Here is a 10,524-nt window from a genome sequence, read left to right as displayed (position 1 = left end):
TAACCAAGTTGTACATCAGTGAGATCGTGAGGTTGCATGGAGTTCCTACTAGTATAGTGTCTGATAGAGATCCTAGGTTCACTTCTAGATTTTGGGAAAGTTTGCATAAGGCTTTAGGCACTAAGCTTAGATTAAGTTCAGCCTACCATCCCCAAACAGATGGCCAAACTGAGAGGACCATACAATCTTTGGAAGACTTGTTGAGGGCTTGCATCTTGGAACATGGGGGTAGTTGGGATAGTTTCCTACCTTTGATAGAGTTTACCTACAACAATAGCTACCATTCCAGTATTGGGATGGCACCCTATGAGGCTTTGTATGGTAGGAGATGTAGAACACCTTTATGTTGGGCAGAACCTGGAGAGAATGCCATGTTAGGACCTGAGATAGTTCAACAAACTACTGAACAGATTAAGATGATCCAAGAGAGGATGAGAGCAACCCAGAGTAGGCAAAAGAGTTATAATGACAAGATGAGAAAAGACCTTGAGTTTAAAGAAGGTGATCATGTATTCCTTAAAGTCACTCCTTGGACAGGAGTAGGCAGAGCACTGAAATCCCGTAAGCTTACTCCACGTTTCATCGGTCCTTATCAAATTCTTAAAAGGATTGGTGAAGTAGCCTATCAAATTGCCTTGCCTCCATCTCTTTCAAATGTACATAATGTCTTTCATGTTTCCCAACTCAGAAAGTATGTCCATGATCTTTCCCACATCATTGAGTCTGACAACATTTAGTTGAAGGATAATCTCACCTATGAAACGATTCCTTTAAGGATTGATGACGCAAGGGTGAAACAACTAAGAGGAAAGAAAATTCCTTTGGATAAGGTCGTTTGGGGAGGAAATTTTGAAGAAAGTGCTACATGGAAATTAGAAAGCAAGATGCGAGAAGCTTATCCATTTTTGTTTTCAGGTAAATTTCGGGGACGAAATTTCTAAAAGGATGGGAGAATTGTAACACCCCAAATTTTCTACTAATATAATGTTGGTTATTATTTATTTTTGTATAATTATTTTAGTTAATTAAAGGGTTTATAAAATATTTTTAAAGGTTTGTAATAATTATATAAAATTCATTTTTTTTAGGCTGGAACGGACTGTTCCAAAAGTGGAACGGGCCGTTCAAAACAATGGGAATAAACTGTTTTTGAAGTGGCAGTGTAGACACTCAATTTCGTCCGGGGGCAAACAATAAGCAAAATAGGACATCAGAGGACCCAAAAGCCAAATCAACTTTTTTAGTGGCCCGGAACGGGCCGTTCCAAAATCGGAACGGGCCGTTCCCAAGTCCGGAACGGGCTGTTCTCGATTCAGAACGGGCCGCTCCGAGGCTTCTCAAAGGCCTAAAAATTGTTGGTTGGAACGGGCAGTTCTAGACCAGAACGGGCCGTTCCAAACCAAACAAATGGCCTAAAATATGTACCCCAGAACAGGCCGTTCTGAAATCAGAACGGGCCGTTCTGGTTCCTCGGAACGGGCCGTTCTGATTTCAGAACGGGCCGTCCAGGGTGAAAAAATAACACATAACGTTCGGATCCGGAACGGGCCGTTCCGAATCCAGAACGGGCCGTTCCGGCCCACGTCTGATGCCTATAAATAGAAATCTCGGCCAGCAGTTTAGAGGACCTCCAAAATTTCGTCCAAAGTTCCATAGAGCTCGAAATTTCTCCCTTTTTTCTCTCTCTCTCTCTTATTGTACTTCTTGAGTTTTGTGAGGCTTATTGTAGTGTGAAAGGTTGCCACAAAGCACCTAAAACCTCCATAGTTGAAGATCCAATAAAGCTTGTTACGAGGTATTACTCATCAATCTCTTGTTTTATCTTTCTCTTCCTTTTATTTTACATATTACTATAATAAACGCAATTACGTAGATATTTTAGGAGTTTACCGTGTAATTTAATTTTCATGTAAATAATCATTAATAAAGGGGATTAAATATTTAAACTATTAATTCTTATTACGTTATCTTTATCATAGGGTACCGATTTAGGGCGTTGTAGGGGTGCTTAATACCTTCCCTACACGTAACCGACCCCCGAACCCAATTCTGGTTATCAAGGCCATTATTGGACTTTTAAAAATCTTTTCTTTTTCCAATGTTTTGAGTAAAATATTGGTGGCGACTCCACGAACTTATTTTTAAAACCATTGATTAAGGATTAGTCTGGCGTCCGGACATTCCTTAATTGATGAGATTTTCAAAAGGATGTCTAAACCATAGGTCGCAAGATCGGAAATTTTCGGGTTGCGACAGATGGCGACTCCACTGGGGACGTTTAAAGAGGGTTAGGCCCTTTTAATTGATGAAGTTAATAAAATAAAAATAATAATTTAAATATTTTTCCCCTTTACTTTGTTTGCTTTATTTATTTGGCTTTAATATTTGTTTTCCTGTTTAAATTCAGCATTTGTTTGAAATAAAAATTGTACACAATCCTTTGCACACAACAGTTCCCCCTACACTCGGGGGCATGAGGGTAATAAACATAGGGAGTGTTGACGTACGACCGGCCCAAGTTTGGCCTTGGAGCCTGCGAGCCTTGTCGGAAATCACACTCAAGGTGATAACCGGTTACTCTAGCCCGAAATACTGCGACAGACCTTAGAGTTTGCCAGGTGACGGTGACAGAGATACTGGGTCCCTATAATGGGGGTACCTTGGGGGCCTTAAGACCAGTGAGATTAGAACTATCCTATACAATGCACTTTTCTTGCAGGGACCACAGACCAAGGATTTAAACGGGATTGTTCGCGGGTGTACATTTGTTTGAGCATATGTGTGTTGCATTTGTTTGTGTTTATTTATTTCAAATGGATAAGAATTATAAACAAATAAATATAATAAAAAAAATATGATAAAATTTTAACTCCCTTCTATATATCCAAACTTCAAAGCATCATATAGGATAGTTTATTTAAAAAAAAAAAGATAAATATATAGCAAAAATCATGCATCATTTCCTTTAGCCAAAAACATGATAAAATTTAGGCAGAAAATAAATATCATGCATCTCCTAGGATAGTACATTAGCATACATTCATTATAAATGGAAGGCACATATAATAGTATGCAAAGAATGTTCTCTAAACAAAAATCAATGAGAATGATATCCGTCGAAGTTCTCATATGTCTTTGCATCCTATTTTACGTTTCATATAGATAACACGCCTTCCTTGTAAATTATAAATAAGAATAAAAAGGGAAATCTAACTTGTGTGTGTTAAGCTGGATAATGGAAATTACTGTAATCAAATGCGAACCTGACACATCAAATCGGGAAACATTTATCAGTAATTAGGGGCATCACACGCCCAAATCAACGATTCAAATAGCAAGAGTTTCCCATGACGAAATGACAATTGCCGGGATAGGAGGAATGATCAAGAATGGACGAATCCTTGCTTCTAGGGAATTACAAGACAAAATCCTATTGAGGAGTAAAGACATTGTGCGACAAAAACCCGCTAGGATGAAAACCCGTAAAGGGCGTCCAAGGCAAAAATTAGGGTAAAGAAAAAAGAATCAAAATCCCGCTAGGATACGTCCTATGCAAAAGTTAGGTGTATATAAAAATGTCTATCTGAGTTGAAATCGAAAGGTGGTTCGAGTTATCCCTTCGAAAGCAAGAATTCATAAAGATTTCACTCCTAATTCGAAACACCGACGTCCAAGCAAGTGGAATGGTTTTTTTTTAAATTATCAAATCATCCATGACTTTCTAGGGGGCAACCTTCATCTATCTCTCTGTGTATGAATCACGAACTTGGGGCATGCCCGGGCCTTCGAGCTTTGTTAAAGGGGCACGTGTAAATTGAAAGTATTGTTTTAAATGCCATAACACTCTTTCCTTTCTCTTCTCCCTCTAAATATCCACTCTAGGCCTCATCCATCAACCCTTAATAAACAAAATGTATTTGCAACAAAGATGTTACTCAATAATAGCATGGAAAGGATAACAAAGGAACAATCAGGAATTCAAACATGACTAAGGTTTGATAAAAGAAAGACATCTCATACCTCATGAGTGCTGCAAAAAAAAAATGAAGGCCCGGTAGGAAACCCACTAGGGGGGCTGCGCAAAAGTTAGGGCAAGATCTGCTAGGCAATCCACAAGTAAAAATGGGTAACCTAGGCAAAAGAAAAGATCAAAAGAAAAATGTCCGCTAGGGAACACATCTCAAGTGACCTAGGCAAAAATTAGGACGTTAAAGCAGCAACCTGAGTTGAAAACTGAAAGGCGACTCAGAGGAATCATCCAATTAGAGTACGACCCCGAGTCATCACCTCACTTTCCAAAAAGGCTAAACACAATGATAGCTTCTTTGTAGCAAATATGCTTTTTTTAATAGCCATAAACACTAAAGTCCACCTTGGCCAGCCATTCTTCTAAAAACCCCTTTTGAAAAAAAAAATCCCTTCTAACAACCTTTTGAAAAAAATGCAAACATCCCTTTTCTTCTTTTTCTCTTGACCCTTATGGCATTAAAATGGTACTGAAAAGATACACGGAAAATGCACAGTGAATACTCATAGAGGGAAGACTAAGATGTCCCTTAACGGAGTTTAGAGACATTTGACTACACATTGATAATTTAGGAGCCATTGAAACCTTGAGTTTAAGAGAACATATCCCGGCAACAATCACGAACGGCACGAATAAAAAGGAATCGTCAACATTAACCTTAATACGTACAGGTTAATTTCCTGACATAAAAAAAATGAATTGCATCTTTAGGAACAAACACATGAGCATAAACTGCATCGCATGCATATGAGGTAGGGGCATATGGAAGGGCGTTACAAAAAAAATGAACAAATAATAAAAATCATTCATATCTTGCATTTTTATGTGCATCCATGCATCCATTCATTATACTTGCCATGGTCAAAGCGTTCGTAAAAACTCAACGACCAAACAAGCAAGCCTATAAGCATGAAGAGGCCATCGCGCCCTACTCTTCACCAAATGCAGGATAATCTAAGAGAATGCCAAGATCAGGCATGGTTTCCTCACCAAAGCCAGGAGTGGCTTCCAAAATAATACTCATCAATAAAGATTCAGCAAATAACATCATCATGGAATAGATCCCTCCACCAATGATGACAATAAAAAAGCAAAAAAAAACATGAGAAAAAGGCAAGCTTCATACATGTTGAAAAAGCCGAAGCATTTATAAAAATAGTAGAAAAAGGCAAGCTTCAAATATGAAAAAGTTGAAGCTAAGAAAACAAAATTAAAAAAAAAAAAAAAAACCTATTACAAGCAGACGCCTAGAGAGGCATTACAATACTCACCTTGATAAGAACAAGACCAAACTTTTACCAACCATCCCACAATAAAGGTGCCTGGAGAGCTATCACAATACTCACATGGAAGGGGCAACACTAGAATCTCTGTCACCCATCTTTTACTCCTTTGCCCACCATCACAAGGGCACCACCTACCAGCAATCCTCGTCTTCATCAGACGTCCTCCCAAAGAAAAGGGGAATCACATCATCATCATCACCAGGCAGCTTGGAGAGGCCAGGCATAATAATACTCATCATTTACTCATTTGCCCACCATCACAAGGGCACCACCTACTAGCAATCCTCGTCTTCATCAAACGTCCTCCCATAGAAAAAGGACAATCGCATCATCAACATCAGCAGGCGGCCTGGAGAGGCTAGGCATAATAATACTCAGCATTCATTCAACAGGCGGTCTGGAGAGGCTAGGCATAATAATACTCAACATTCAGCAGGCGGCCTGGAGAGGCTAGGCATAATAATACTCAGCATTCAGCAGGCGGCCTAGAGAGGCAGGCATAATAATACTCAGCATCAGCAGGCGGCCTGGAGAGGCCAGCCATAATAATACTCAACATTAGCAGGCGACCTGGAGAGGCAGACATAATAATACTCACCATTCAGTAGGCAGCCTGGAGAGGCCAGGCATAATAATACTCACCGTTCAGCAGGCAGCCTGGAGAGGCCAGGCATAGTAATACTCATCGTTCAGCAGGCAGCCTGGAGAAGCCAGCCATAATAATACTCCCTCTTAAACAAGCTACAAATAAAGGGACACATTATCACAAGAGAAACAATGGAGCTTCTACTCGAAGACTGAAGATCAGGTGTACAGTTTGTCAACCTTATTACCCAATAGAGTACGCAATCAATGTTCAACTGCTCTAAAGGGTGAGGATACGAGCAAATACACCTGTCCAAGGGAAGCAACGTGGAAGCATCAACACAGAGACAAGAAGAAGACCCGGATGAAATGTCTACGTCTTTACTTGCCTTTAGAAAAGCAACACAGCTATTCCAAAGGAAAAGTAAAGAGGGGCAGCTGTAGACACCCAATTTCGTCCGAGGGCAAACAATAAGCAAAATAGGACATCAGAGGACCCAAAAGCCCAAATCAACTTTTTTAGTGGCCCAGAACGGGCCGTTCCAAAATCGGAACGGGCCGTTCCCAAGTCCAGAACGGGCCGTTCTCGAATCAAAACGGGCCGTTCCGAGGCTTCTCAAAGGCCTAAAAATTGTTGGTTGGAACGGGTCGTTCTAGACCAGAACGGGTCGTTCCAAACCAAACAAATGGCCTAAAACCTGTACCCCAGAACGGGCCGTTCTGAACTCAGAACGGGCCGTTCTGGTTCCTCGGAACGGGCCGTTCTGATTTCAGAACGGGCCGTTCCAGGGTGCAAAAATAGAACATAACATTCGGATCCGGAACGGGCCGTTTCGAATCCAGAACGGGCCGTTCCAGCCCACGTCTGATGCCTATAAAAAGAAATCTCAGCCAGCAGTTTAGAGGACCTCCAAAATTTCGTCCAAAGTTCAATAGAGCTCAAAATTTCTCCCTTTTTTTCTCACTCTCTCTCCTATTGTACTTCTTGAGTTTTGTGAGGCTTATTGTAGTGTGAAAGGTTGCCACAAAGCACCTAAAACCTCCATAGTTGAGGATCCAATAAAGCTTGTTACGAGGTATTACTCATCAATCTCTTGTTTTATCTTTCTCTTCCTTTTATTTTACATATTACTATAATAAACGCAATTATGTAGATATTTTAGGAGTTTACCATGTAATTTAATTTTCATGTAAATAATCATTAATAAAGGGGATTAAATATTTAAACTATTAATTCTTATTACGTTATCTTTATCATAGGGTACCGATTTAGGGCGTTGTAGGGGTGCTTAATACCTTCCCTACACGTAACCGACCTCCGAACTCAATTCTGGTTATCAAGGCCATTATTGGACTTTTAAAAATCCCTTGCCTGTTGTTCTATTTTTCTATTTGGTCTACTTTGTTCCTTGTTACTTTGTTCCTTGTTACTTTGTTCCTTGTTACTTTGTTCCTTGTTACTTTTTCCTTGTTACTTTGTTCCTTGAAAGTAATAAATGAATATGGAATTAATGCTAAAAATAAATAAGTTTTAATATGAAAAAGAATGTTCTCTGTGAATTCCTGTGCGGACCTTATGAGGAGTATTGATGACATGACCTTGTGAAATATGGACAAATGACATGAGACCTAAGAATGGACTATTGAGACAAGTTATGATTATGAGAATATGAAAAATAATGACATGATGTACTAAATAAAATTATGTAATAAGTTAAATGTTGAGTCAATGAGATTATGAATGTATGACATGCATCATATGCATATATTACTCCAGGTGTGCCTCTGAGGCCGCATACCCGCGATGTAACATGCTAATAAGGTGTACCTTAGGGTCACCGACAGTTGTGATATGCTAACAAGGTGTACCTTAGGGTCACCGACAGTTGTGATATGCTAACAAGGTGTACCTTAGGGTCACCGACAGTTGTAACATGCTAACAAGGTGTACCTTAGGGTCACCGACAGTTGTACAGGTGTGCCTTAGGGTCACCAGTGATGATATGTGAAGCTTCCTTATGGCGCCACATCCATGCATTTATGTTGAGTCCATGACATCATAGCATGATAAATGAGTATATATGCGATATTGTTTATTTATGTGTATTGTTTACATGTGACTTATATTTGTTGTGCGTGTGTGTGCTATCTAACCTTTATTTCGTCACCTAAAACTGAGTGAGATCTTTCTCACTCCCTTGTTGTTTTTGTATATGTTAAATTATGTTGCAGGTGATCAACATCATGAGAATGTTGGTGATGAGGCTTAAGGCTTTAGTTGGGCATGCTCTGATAGGATGTGACATCGGGCATAACTAGGCTTATTTTGGATATTATTGTTTTAAAAAGCTTTAATTTTCTCTTCTTTTGTAATTTTGAACGTTCTTGAGAAAAGAAAAAAATGTACATCTTTGTAATATTATTTTTATTATATGATTTGAAAGTTATAAATTAATTCCTAACTAGGAGGCACTACCACCTTTGCTGGAATTAATCTATATTTTCTTTTATATGATTTCTTGAGTTTTAATACTTATATGTTGACTTCTTATGATTTATGAGTTACGAATGTGAATCTTCTACCTTATAATATTTGAGATATTTGTTTTATCATGAAAAAAAAATGTTATCAAACTATGAAAGATTTTATTCTCTCAAAAAGAAAAAAAAATTTGTTTACATTTATTGTGTATTAATGTTGGGGTAGAGAGTGTCACAACATATTCTTTCCTTTTTTCTTGTTTCATCATTCTTTGGTTAATCCAACGTTATTCTCACTCTCCTAATCAATATTTAGTTGCCATACAAGAACATATGACAATTGAGAGATACTTCCTTCCATTCATGCGTGTATTTTTAGATTGAAGTCAGAGTTTCAATCATTTTGAAAGAAATACAAGTAGGTGTTGTACTCATTTATTAAATTACATTTACAATTTCTGCAAAACTTGCTCTGATAAGAAATTGAAGCTAAAATAATTTTGTTCATTTTCGGCCGAATTTATTTGTATCGGAAATATTTGATCAAATTATTTTTTAGATTAATTAATAAATATAATATGATTATTAAAACATATTTATAAGTTTTTTGTATAATTTTTTTTTCATTTTATAACAAATATGATTTTACGCAATTATATTTTTAAGTTGATTTTTAACTTTTATCTTTTTCTTTTATTCAATTCTTATAGTTTTTGTTTAACGATCGTATTTCATTATAACTTTAAAATAAATAAATTAATATGCTTAATAAATAGTAAAAATATTAAATAAGGCAATAAAAAATATTTAAGTACTTAAGGTAAAGGTAAAGATAAAGATGAATAAATCCTAATTTAGTCAAATGACAAACTTATAAAATAATCAAATAATTTACTAACTGAAATAACTGTCAAATACACTCGTAAAATATACTATAGATAAATATATTTTATTAAGGATATCACTCAATCAAACACTAAATTTTCAGAAAGGTAAAGATAAACAAATTTTGTTCTTCCAAGTTTCTATATGAAACATTTTCCATTCATTACACAAATCAACGTGTTAGTACAACTTTTTGAAACTTTTTGGTCGGAAAATATATTTTTTGAAGTTGATATCTTCTGCAATTTTGAAATTGTATAAGAATACTTTAAATCTTATATGGTTATTTTGGTAGAGGGTTCAATAATCTACATGCATATAATCTATTTCTGAAACTTTCTCAATTTAAAAAGTCTTAAACACAAACCTCTATTTTGTACAACATAAGACAAAAGAAACGTTCCAGATGAAATTAAAGTATTCCATCTTAACAAATTGACCAGATGAAAAAAAGTCAATCCAGACCAAAGAAAAGTCAAAGTATACTCAAAATTCAAATGCATTATCATACGCAGACGAAGAATACTGAAAAGTGTCTGAAGTCCACTATTTATAACAAGAGATATCAATATCTTCTACACTCATAGAAGAACACACGAAGTCATCAAAATTATGAGAAGAAAGAAGAAAGATAAACAAGCGCGAATCCACAAATCAAAGTTGCGAGTGTCGTTAGAGACAATACACCTACTTTTCCAAAAAAGACAACGCCTATGCAGCTACACTGGCGGAAAAAGAAAAGAAATACTTAAGTTATGATTGAAGTCAGACATAAAAGTGAACAAACTACGAAGAAGACTTCACGTAACACAGATTTGGCAAGCAAACATTTAATGCAAGATCAAATGCATTAAATGAAAGATCTATGTAGCCATGAACGAACTACTATCTGCACCAACGGGAAGCTCAACTCTAACGAACACTTTCAAATTCAAACAACGGCCAGATTCATCACAAGGCTATAAATATCAAGAAAAAACAAGAAAAGAGTATAGAAGTGAAGAAAATAAGCAATAAGCAAATGCGAACATTAAATATCTTCCTGTAGAATCTTGCATATCTGTGTAGATCTAAGATAACTTATCTTAGTGAGTGTAGAAATTATCCTATCCTCTATGTGAGAGTAACACACACACTCAAAATACACATCTTTGTAAAACTAAGGTTGAATACCTTAGCGAGTGTAGAAATTATCCTATCCTCTCTATGAGAGTTATACACACACTCAAACCATTCATCTATTGTAAAGCCTGGAGAGGC

This window comes from Cajanus cajan, chromosome 2 (genome assembly GCF_000230855.2).
Source record: "Cajanus cajan strain Asha chromosome 2, NIPB_CcT2T_4, whole genome shotgun sequence".
NCBI classification, from domain to species: Eukaryota; Viridiplantae; Streptophyta; class Magnoliopsida; order Fabales; family Fabaceae; genus Cajanus; species Cajanus cajan.
Note: the sequence above shows the minus strand (reverse complement) of the source record.